This window comes from Balaenoptera acutorostrata, chromosome 8, assembly GCF_949987535.1.
Source record: "Balaenoptera acutorostrata chromosome 8, mBalAcu1.1, whole genome shotgun sequence".
Classification (NCBI taxonomy): domain Eukaryota; kingdom Metazoa; phylum Chordata; class Mammalia; order Artiodactyla; family Balaenopteridae; genus Balaenoptera; species Balaenoptera acutorostrata.
The window spans coordinates 26839161-26848551 of record NC_080071.1 but is presented as its reverse complement, the minus strand read 5'-3'; the positions used below and the strand labels follow the sequence as shown (position 1 = coordinate 26848551).

At 36.6% G+C, this 9391-nt stretch overlaps 1 non-coding gene across 1 annotated transcript; it reads left to right on the top strand.

The window, feature by feature from the left end:
* The first annotated feature begins 8874 nt into the window (after positions 1-8874).
* On the top strand, positions 8875-8981 carry LOC114238061 (U6 spliceosomal RNA). Its single transcript, XR_003623489.1, has one exon. It is a non-coding gene; the product is annotated as a U6 spliceosomal RNA (small nuclear RNA).
* The last annotated feature ends 410 nt before the right edge of the window (positions 8982-9391 follow it).

Genomic DNA, 9391 nt, shown 5'->3' with positions numbered 1-9391 from the left:
CACCTGATTTGGGTGAGCTGCCTCTATCCCCTTCTCTAAAGGTGGCACGTGGCCCAAGTTTGACCTTTTGGAGCAACTTATCCTCTTTGTCTCTATGATTGTTCAGGGTTGGGCACCTGACCCAATCAAAGGTCATCAGAGCTGATCCTAGGATTTTTGCTGGTGCACTTGGTAATGAAGTGTTCTCATTTTCACTATTCTTGAACCTGGTTGGATGGAAGCCAGTGCTGCAGGAGTACACCACGTGCAGACAGCCTGTCTAAGAAGGAAGGCCACACAGAAGAAAACTAAAGATGGAGGGAAAGCTTCCAGATGCCATTATTTCAGGACATGAACCCAGATGTGTCCAAAGCACCTCTAGCTCCCACAAGTTTTAATCTGTGAGCCTGTTATTGCTCCTTTTGTCTTGAGTATTTTTGAATCGGGATTCTGCCACTTACAAATCCAGAGAGTTCTAAAATGCACATGGTGTCAATATAGCCATATGATTTCTTCTGAAATAGTTTTCTAGAAACACTCGCTAATATACTTCACAGAGACCATTCTGTATGAGGTGAGTGACTTCAAAACATTTACACATTGTAAACCCAGCTATCCCATTTTTGAAGCTGTTTTTTTCTCTTTCACATAAAAATGGAGGAATAATTTTCCTCTGACGAGCAGTTTCAGTCAGGTGTTCTACAGCCCGTGTGTACATCCATCTGCAGATGTGCATCGTGTTGAAACTGTTGTGTTGTCAGTTTCCCTCCCTAGTCTATAAACTCCTTGAGGTCAGGGACTGTGTTTTATTCTTATTCGTGTCCCACCAACCACTTTTCAATGAACACTTGTTAAGCAAACGAATAACTCAAACTTCAGTATTTTAAAACATCTAAATTACTGTCACAAATAATTCCTTGAACTTTGAAGGTGAGTTTCCCCATCTCAATATTCCTTTAACAGTGATATTACATGATTTTCACATAAAACACACTGAGCATGTCTCTGATCCATCATAATAATCAGTTACCAAGATGAATGACATAATTCTTACCTTGAAGCTTCTACCTCTAAGAGATAGAGCTAATCAGGCTGTACACTTTTATTTATTTATGTTTACAAACCTACCCAGATCAAGGGACTTGCAGCCTTGCATTAATATGACTGTGACTTCCTCTGTTGTGTTCTTAAATATAAATTAAATAAATAAATAAAGGGGCTAGATGAAGTAAATTAGTAGTATCTACCTGAAGGCTGGGAAACTGACACTCTTGAAACAGCGAGAATAAATCAACAGCCAATATTTAACCAAGTGCTTACAACTGTCCAGCCCATGCAGAGCACCTGCCATGGTGTTAACCAGCATTTAACTTCTGTGTGAACGGCTGCCAGGCTCTACTTACTGCTACGAATTATTTTAGATTCTGAAGTCTGTGTTTGCATTATCAGCCCTTCTATTTGGCTCCCTCCTGAGCCTACCATAGCCCATTCCAGCCTACTCACTCAGCAAGGCTGCCTGGCACAGGAGCAAAGCACTGTGCGGAGTCCATGTATGTCCCACAGGATAGCCCACCCTCATCACACCTGCTCCACTTGAAGCTGAACAAATGGGTCCAGGTGTGCAGTGACCCATAGCAACAGGGACCAAAGCCAAGGCCACCTGTTTTGCTGGGTAGCAGAGGGAAAGATTTTGCTACAAGACTACACACTGCCAGTTTGGGGCAAATTAACATCTCTAGCTAGAGGAACATTTTGCAAGGGAAGTAAAGGTACTATTCTTTCCCAGATAGAGATAACAACAACAACAACTTGTGTTGCTAGAGATAACCTATTGCAAGAAAAATAAGAATGCAGTTGCCAGGCTTCCCTGGTGGCGCAGTGGTTGAGAGTCTGCCTGCAAATGCAGGGGACGTGGGTTCGAGCCCTGGTCTGGGAGGATCCCACGTGCCGCGGAGCGACTAGGCCCGTGAGCCACAACTACTGAGCCTGTGCGTCTGGAGCCTGTGCTCCGCAACAAGAGAGGCCACGATAATGAGAGGCCTGCACACCGCGATGAAGAGTGGCCCCCACTTGCCACAACTAGGGAAAGCCCTCGCACAGAAACGAAGACCCAACACAGCCATAAATAAATAAATAAAATTAAAAAAAAAAAAAGAATGCAGTTGCCCTCCAAAAGACTTTAAAAGACACTTAGTGTTAGTTAACCACCATATACAAAAATAAACTCAAAATGGATTAAAGACCTAAATGTAAGACCAGAAACTATAAAACTCCTAGAAGAAAACATAGGTAGAACACTCTTTGACATAAATTGTAGCAATATTTTTTGGACCTGTCTCCTAAAGCAAAGAAAATAAAAGCAACAATAAATAAATGGCATCTAATTAAACTTAAATGCTTTTGCAAAGCAAAGGAAACCACCAACAAAATGCAAAGACAACCTACTAATGTGGGAGAAAATATTTGCAAATGATATGACCAATAAGGGGTTAATATCCAAAATATATAAACAGCTCCTACAACTCAACAGCAAAATAACAAACAAACTGAATAAAAAATGGTCAGAAGACCTGAATAGAGATTTTTCCAAAGAAGACATACAGAAGGCCAACAGCACATGAAATGATGCTCAACATTGTTAATCAACAGAGAAACGCAAATCAAAATCACAATGAGATATCACTTCACACCTGTCAGAATGGCTAACATCAAAAAGACCACAAATAACAAATTTTTGACTAGGATGTGGAGAAAAAGGAACACTGTTGGTGGGAATGTAAAGTGGTGCAGCCAATGTGGAAAACAGTACGGAGGTTCCCAAAAAACTAAAAATAAAACAGCATTATTTACACTTGCCAAGATAGGGAAGCAATCTAAGTGTCTATCAACAGATGAATGGATAAAGAAGATGTGGCACATATATATACAATGGGATAATATTCAGCCATAAAAATGAATGAAATTTTGCCATTTGCAACAATGTGGATGGACTTGAAGGATATTATGCTAAGTGAAATAAGTCAAACAGAGGAAGATATCACTTATATGTGGAATCTAAAATAAATAAAACAAACTGGTGAATATAACAAAAAAGAAACAGACTCACAGACATAGAGAGAAACCTGTGGTTACCAGTGGGGAGAGGGAGGGGGGAGAGGCAAGATAGGGGTGAGGGGTTAAGAGGTACAAACTACTGTGTATAAAATAAGCTACAGAGCTTCCCTGGTGGTACAGTGGTTAAGAATCTGCCTGCCAATGCAGGGAACACACAGGTTTAAGCCCTGGTCCGGGAAGATCCCACATGCCGCGGAGCAACTAAGCCCGTGTGCCACAACTACTGAGCCTGTGCTCTAGAGCCCGTGGGCCACAACTACTGAGGCTGCGTGCCACAACTACTGAATCCCATGCACCTAGAGCCCGTGCTTTGCAACAAGAGAAGCCACCGCAATGAGAAGTCCACTCACAGCAACGAAGAGCAGCCCCCGCTCGCCACAACTAGAGAAAGCCCGTGCGCAGCAACGAAGATCCAATGCAGCCAAAAATAAAATAAAGAAATTTAAAAAAATAAGCTACAAGGATATATTGTACAATACAGGGAATATAGCCAAAATTTTATAATAACTATAAATGGAATATAACCTTTAAAAATTGTGAATCACTGTGTTGTACACTTGAAACATATAATATTGTGTATCAACTATACCTCAATAAAAAAATTTTTTAAAAGGATGCTTAGTGATACTTATCAAGGGCAAGATAAAAATTATTTAGATACATCCATACAACTGAGTAGATCTATGGTAAATTATAGTTTTCTTACACAGAACCAAACTTTGTATGTTTAAAGTTACCTCTCTGTTTTTCCATTCTCTAGACTTAAACACTATATCACAATCAGCATTTCCCTATGGGATTTGTACTCTCAACAGTTGTACCATTGCTCCCTTTTTCATTTGGGTCAATTTTGAGAATCATTATTCATAAGTGTGTACCCACCATTTTGTTTATTATTTGTCTCCACACTTAGCAATTAAAAATTTCTGATATGAGCACTCCTGCTGTCCGTGGTTCTTAATTTTAGCACTTTTTTTCAAGTTGCTTAATTAGGTCTCAGATTAGAAATGCTGCAGCATTACAAAATGCATTGCCTCTTTTGTTATCAAAGGGATAATCATTTCTCTGAGATATTTTACTGTAATGTATTATATGGTTTTGTCCAATTTTTTTCATAGTTATTTCAAACATAAACTATTGTGTACAAGAGACCACATCAGAAAATTTAGAGATTACAAGGATAAGCAAAATATTTAAGCTTTCATGAAACTTACAATCTACTAGGTGATCTAAGATATTTAACAATCATGCTACATGTCTACACATAATAAATGCTAAAAAGAGAGCAAATCAGCTTTTCCACTAAATCCTCTACTGTAAGAATAAAAGCTCAGTAACCACTGACATTCCCACCCTAAATTCACCAGATATATGATCTTGGTCAAGTTACTGGACCTCTTGAAACCTCAATTTCTACATCTTTAAAATGAGGACAACACCAACGCTTAACTCATTAAGTTGTGAGAACCAAATGAAAAAAAAATCCATGTGAAGCACTTAATACAGTAACAATTACTGTGCCCACTAAATATAAGCCGTTACATTTTTATGGTTATATATTTGTATGCCAAAATATCAGAGAGGTGAAAGGACAGATAGACAAACCAATGAAAAACTGAGAAGTAAACTGTTTGGATAGAAGACTAATAATGTTGGGTAAGACCTTGGAAACTTCACTTCTGGTGATGGGGGACGGAGGAAATAAGTCCTGAAAATAACAGTTTGAATTTCCTGCCACTTCAGTGGGATGGGGCATCAAAATCTAAATAGGTTTGTAGAATGTAAGGAAATGTGGTATTTCCTGAATGCCTAGGTTGTGGACTCCCAATTAGACTTACTCATATAGTCAAGGTTGATGCCATGGAGAGCTAACTCCCTGCATTTCTGTGTTGCATCATCTAGCCACTCAGCAGTCACTCAGGAAAGTAGGTTCCCACACCTTGAATATTGTGGTGTTTGCTTCTAAGTCCAAAGGAGGGAAACCTGGCCCAGGTAAACATCAGGCTAGAGAAAGAAGAGGATGTACAAGGGACTCTGAGAAAACACCCAACTCAAAACTACAAGCAACCACCCTATCAACATTTTAATCCCTTCTGCTGTGTTTTAATTTTAACTACTTTACTTAGCACTAATCATCTTCTAACATATTATAATTTACTAATTTGTTATGATCATTGTTTATTGCCTATATCTTCATCGCTAAAAACATAAGCTTCATGAAAGTGGAGATCTTCATTTTGTTTACTGATTGATATGTTTCAAGCACCAAGAACATTTCCTGGCAAACAGTAGATGCTCAGTAATATTGTTGAATAAATGAATCCTTGAACTCTTCACCTTTATCTTCTGCCTTGATCCTATACAAGAGTCTGGAACTTTGATATGATGAGTGGAGGTGCCCTAGTAATTACTGAAGTTGAAATTACTATCAATCTAAGTTTTCATACACCTGCATATAGACTAAAATTCATATATACAACGTAAGTTTTATAATATATTTCAAATCTGTATACTTTTATCTATCTCCACTTCCATTGACTTATGCATATCATCATCTTTCTCCCAGATTTACAACAATAACACACCATTTTTCTCCCTGCCTTTCCTCTTGGCTTCTTTCTAGTAGATGGAGTACCTTAAGAATGCAGCCCCTTGCTTCCTTTGCAGTTTCTCCTTCATCAGCATCTCCCAATTCCTCCCACACCCCCTGACCTTCACATTGTTTTCAATGACCCTTCTTTCTGCCCACAGCACATTGAAAAGTTTCATTAACCTATTTATCTTTGTAAACTTAGTTATTTTCTGAAATATAAACACAATAATTTCAATTGCGATTAGTTTGACTAAAAAATAATTCTAGTTTCTTTTCTCCACTAATAAAGTGAACTTTCAAACTGCGAGGAGTTTTTTTTTCAGCTAAATTCACCTCTTAAAATCGATAAACTAAATAAAAATATATCTTACAAAACAAGCTTATAAAGGATTACACCCTCTAGACTTAGACATATAGTCTATGCATGTTTCCTATCTTATTGTGTTAGCATTAAATAATGCTAAACAGCAAAAATTTAATGTAAGTTCAAGTAAATATTTTCAAAAAATAAAAAACTAGTATATTAAATCAAAAATGTAATTCTTCTTATCTTAACCTAATCCTGCATAGATTGGGGCATAGTTACTCGCATGTACCAAATTTTAGAAGATAGAATGAGAAATTGTATAAGAGAATTGTCTAACTACTTGCTTATAATTAGCTACAGACGCTAAGGTCTCATGGAAAAAACAACAATGTATTTTTCCCTTTAGCTTAGGGGATCCCATAGTCTGACAGTGTCACACTAACAAAGTTTGTGTAGGAAAAAAAAGGTCTGTTGCTTAGTCACAAAGCCCTAGAGCAGAAAGCATGTGTGCATATGGTTAAACAGATTATCCAGTGATCTTTCCTGAGAGAAGCAGAGCATATCTCCAATACCTGACCTTATCTGCTTCACATCTGTCCTTTCCCAATGAAATCCCCTGGTAAATAATGGGCATTTACAAGCATTTAAGAATATTTAGTCATCTGAATGGATGACACATTCTCACTTCTGACAATGTGAATAACAGTATGAAAGGTAATATTGAAAGGTTATAGTTAATACTTTGCACTTAAGTATAGGTTCCCACAAGTTATTACTATTGGTGAGGTGAAGTAAATTTGCTTACCCTCTAAAAATAGAGTAGGTTCTTGTTCTAACTCTGTTATTAGATGGCAAAGCTTTTCTCATTACTGGCTTTCTAAATGAAAGAGGTAAATGATATGCCAGTTTATACATAGTGACACAATACCATCCTATGCATAACAGATACTTATTGAATACCTACTCCCTGCCAGGCATTGTGTTAAGTAACAAAGAAAAGGATATAAAAAAGTAGAGTACTTGCTCTCAAGGAACTCATAGTCTGTTTAGGAGAGTGTTGAAGAGGATGATTGGAAACAAATAAGCCAAAATTTATAGTGTAGTATGAAAAATACTACCATATAATATGACATAATATAGTACTACCATATAATATAATCTGGGGAATGCAGAGGAGGGTATATAAGTCATTTATGGGGAGAGCAGAGCAGGATATCAAGTTCATTATCCTAACTGAGTCTTCAAGAATAATAGCAACTGGGCAGGTGTTGGAAGGAAAATGGGTATGAAAAAAGCAATAATGTAAAGTAATTTCAAGCTGAGGGAATAGCAATTAAAATGGCATAGTGGCCCAAGATACTTTTAGAAAATTGTAATTACATAGCTGTATAGTGACAACATGGAGGGTAATCTATATTTGGAAACCACCTGGAAATGAAGAATTTTTTACTGCATTATTCTTTTATAATAAAGATAAAAAATATTTTAATATTCCTGAACTGAAGCACACCTAAGTAATATTTTGACAGCTGTTATATCTGGAATATTTGAGTCCTTGATATAAAATCACATTGTCTACTGAGTAGACTTGAAACTGACAATAATCCTGTTTTTTAGACCAATTTTTACCACCATGTAATTTTTGTCTTTCTGTACCAATTTTTCTCAGCTAAAAGATGTGAAAAGTATCTACACTTCTCAACTTTTAGAGACATTATAAAGAAAAAAAGATGGACCAGATGAAAGTATTTCATTATTTTCTTTCAGAACAAAGAAATTATTCCTTTGTATAATTTACAACACCTTATATATCAAGCACTGGGCAAAAGTGAGTTTGTGTCAGTATCTATCAGCAGGAGATTCTGATCTAAAATGGACTACAGAGGTGTAAAGGGACAGAAAACAAAATGTAAATTAATTTACGTTTTGATAAAATAATAATAATTAATAAAAATAAACACAAGCACAGTGGTAGGTAACTTTACTATTAGGGTGACTAAAGACAGAAGCATGGAAGCTGAGTATCAGCATGAATAAGGCCTTTTGGAAAAAGACATATTCCAGGATCTCTTTGAATAGCAGAAAGATCTACTCTAAACTCAACTCTAAAAGGGAACAACTGAGGAATAAATAAATATAAACAGTATGAAGGTACACATTTAGTGTATTTTTAATATTTTAAATGTATTTTTAAATTGCACTACTAATGCACACATATATAATTTGTACAAGGTTCAAACAGAACAGAAATATACAGAGCAAATCCTGAAATATTCATACATTTATCCTTCATTCCCTTCTTCCCCTGAGACATGACAGCTGTCAAACACTTGATGTATCTTTTTTTTTTAATTTCAGTATATCACACATAAATGTCTGGCTCAATGAATTATTATGAAGTGAATTCTTGTGTTACTGCCACCAAGGTCAAAAAACAGGATCTACCAGCCTCCAGAATGGCCCCAGTCTCAACTAATCCTTGCCAAAGATTACGTTATCTCAAGAGGATTCACTATTCTTCCTTCTAATATTAGTGTTCATTTTACCTGTTTTTAACTGTAATAATAAGAATCAAAATGTTTTGTTTATGTGTGTCTACCGTCTTTCTGCTCAATGTTATATTTGTGAAATTCATTAGGTTTCAGGGAGTTGCTGTGGTTCTTTCATTTTCATCTCTGTACAGTATTATAGATCAAGAACATACCGTAATTCTTTTATCCATTCTCCTATTGATGGCTCTTTGGATTCTTTCTTGTTGGAACTGTTTTCGCTCATGTTGCTACAGACATTCTTGTATACCTGCACACATGTCTATCAAGTATGTACCTAAGAGCAGAACTCATTAGTGTGCAGGGTATGCTTATGCTCAGCTTTAGCTTTGGTGCTTGCTTCGGCAGCACATATACTAAAAATGGAACAATACAGAGAAGATTAGCATGGCCCCTGTGCAAGGATGACATGCAAATTTGTGAAGTGTTCCGTATTTTTACAAGATTATAGCCGAAAACTTCCTTAACCTGAGAAAAGAAACACTCAAGTCCAGGAAGCATAGAGTCCCATACAAGACAAACCCAAGGAGGAACATGCCAATACACATATTAATCAAACTGACAAAAATTAAAGACAAAGAAAACATATTAAAAGCAGCAAGGGAGCAAGAGGGAAGAGATATGGGGACATATGTATATGTATAACTGATTCACTTTGTTATAAAGCAGAAACTAACACACCATTGTAAAGCAATTATACTCCAATAAAGATGTTAAAAAAAATAAAAAATAAATAAAAGCAGCAAGGGAAAAGCAACAAATAACATACAAGGTAATGCCCATAAGGTTATCAGCTGATTTTTCAGCAGAAACTCTGCAGGCCAGAAGGGAGTGGCATGATATATTTCA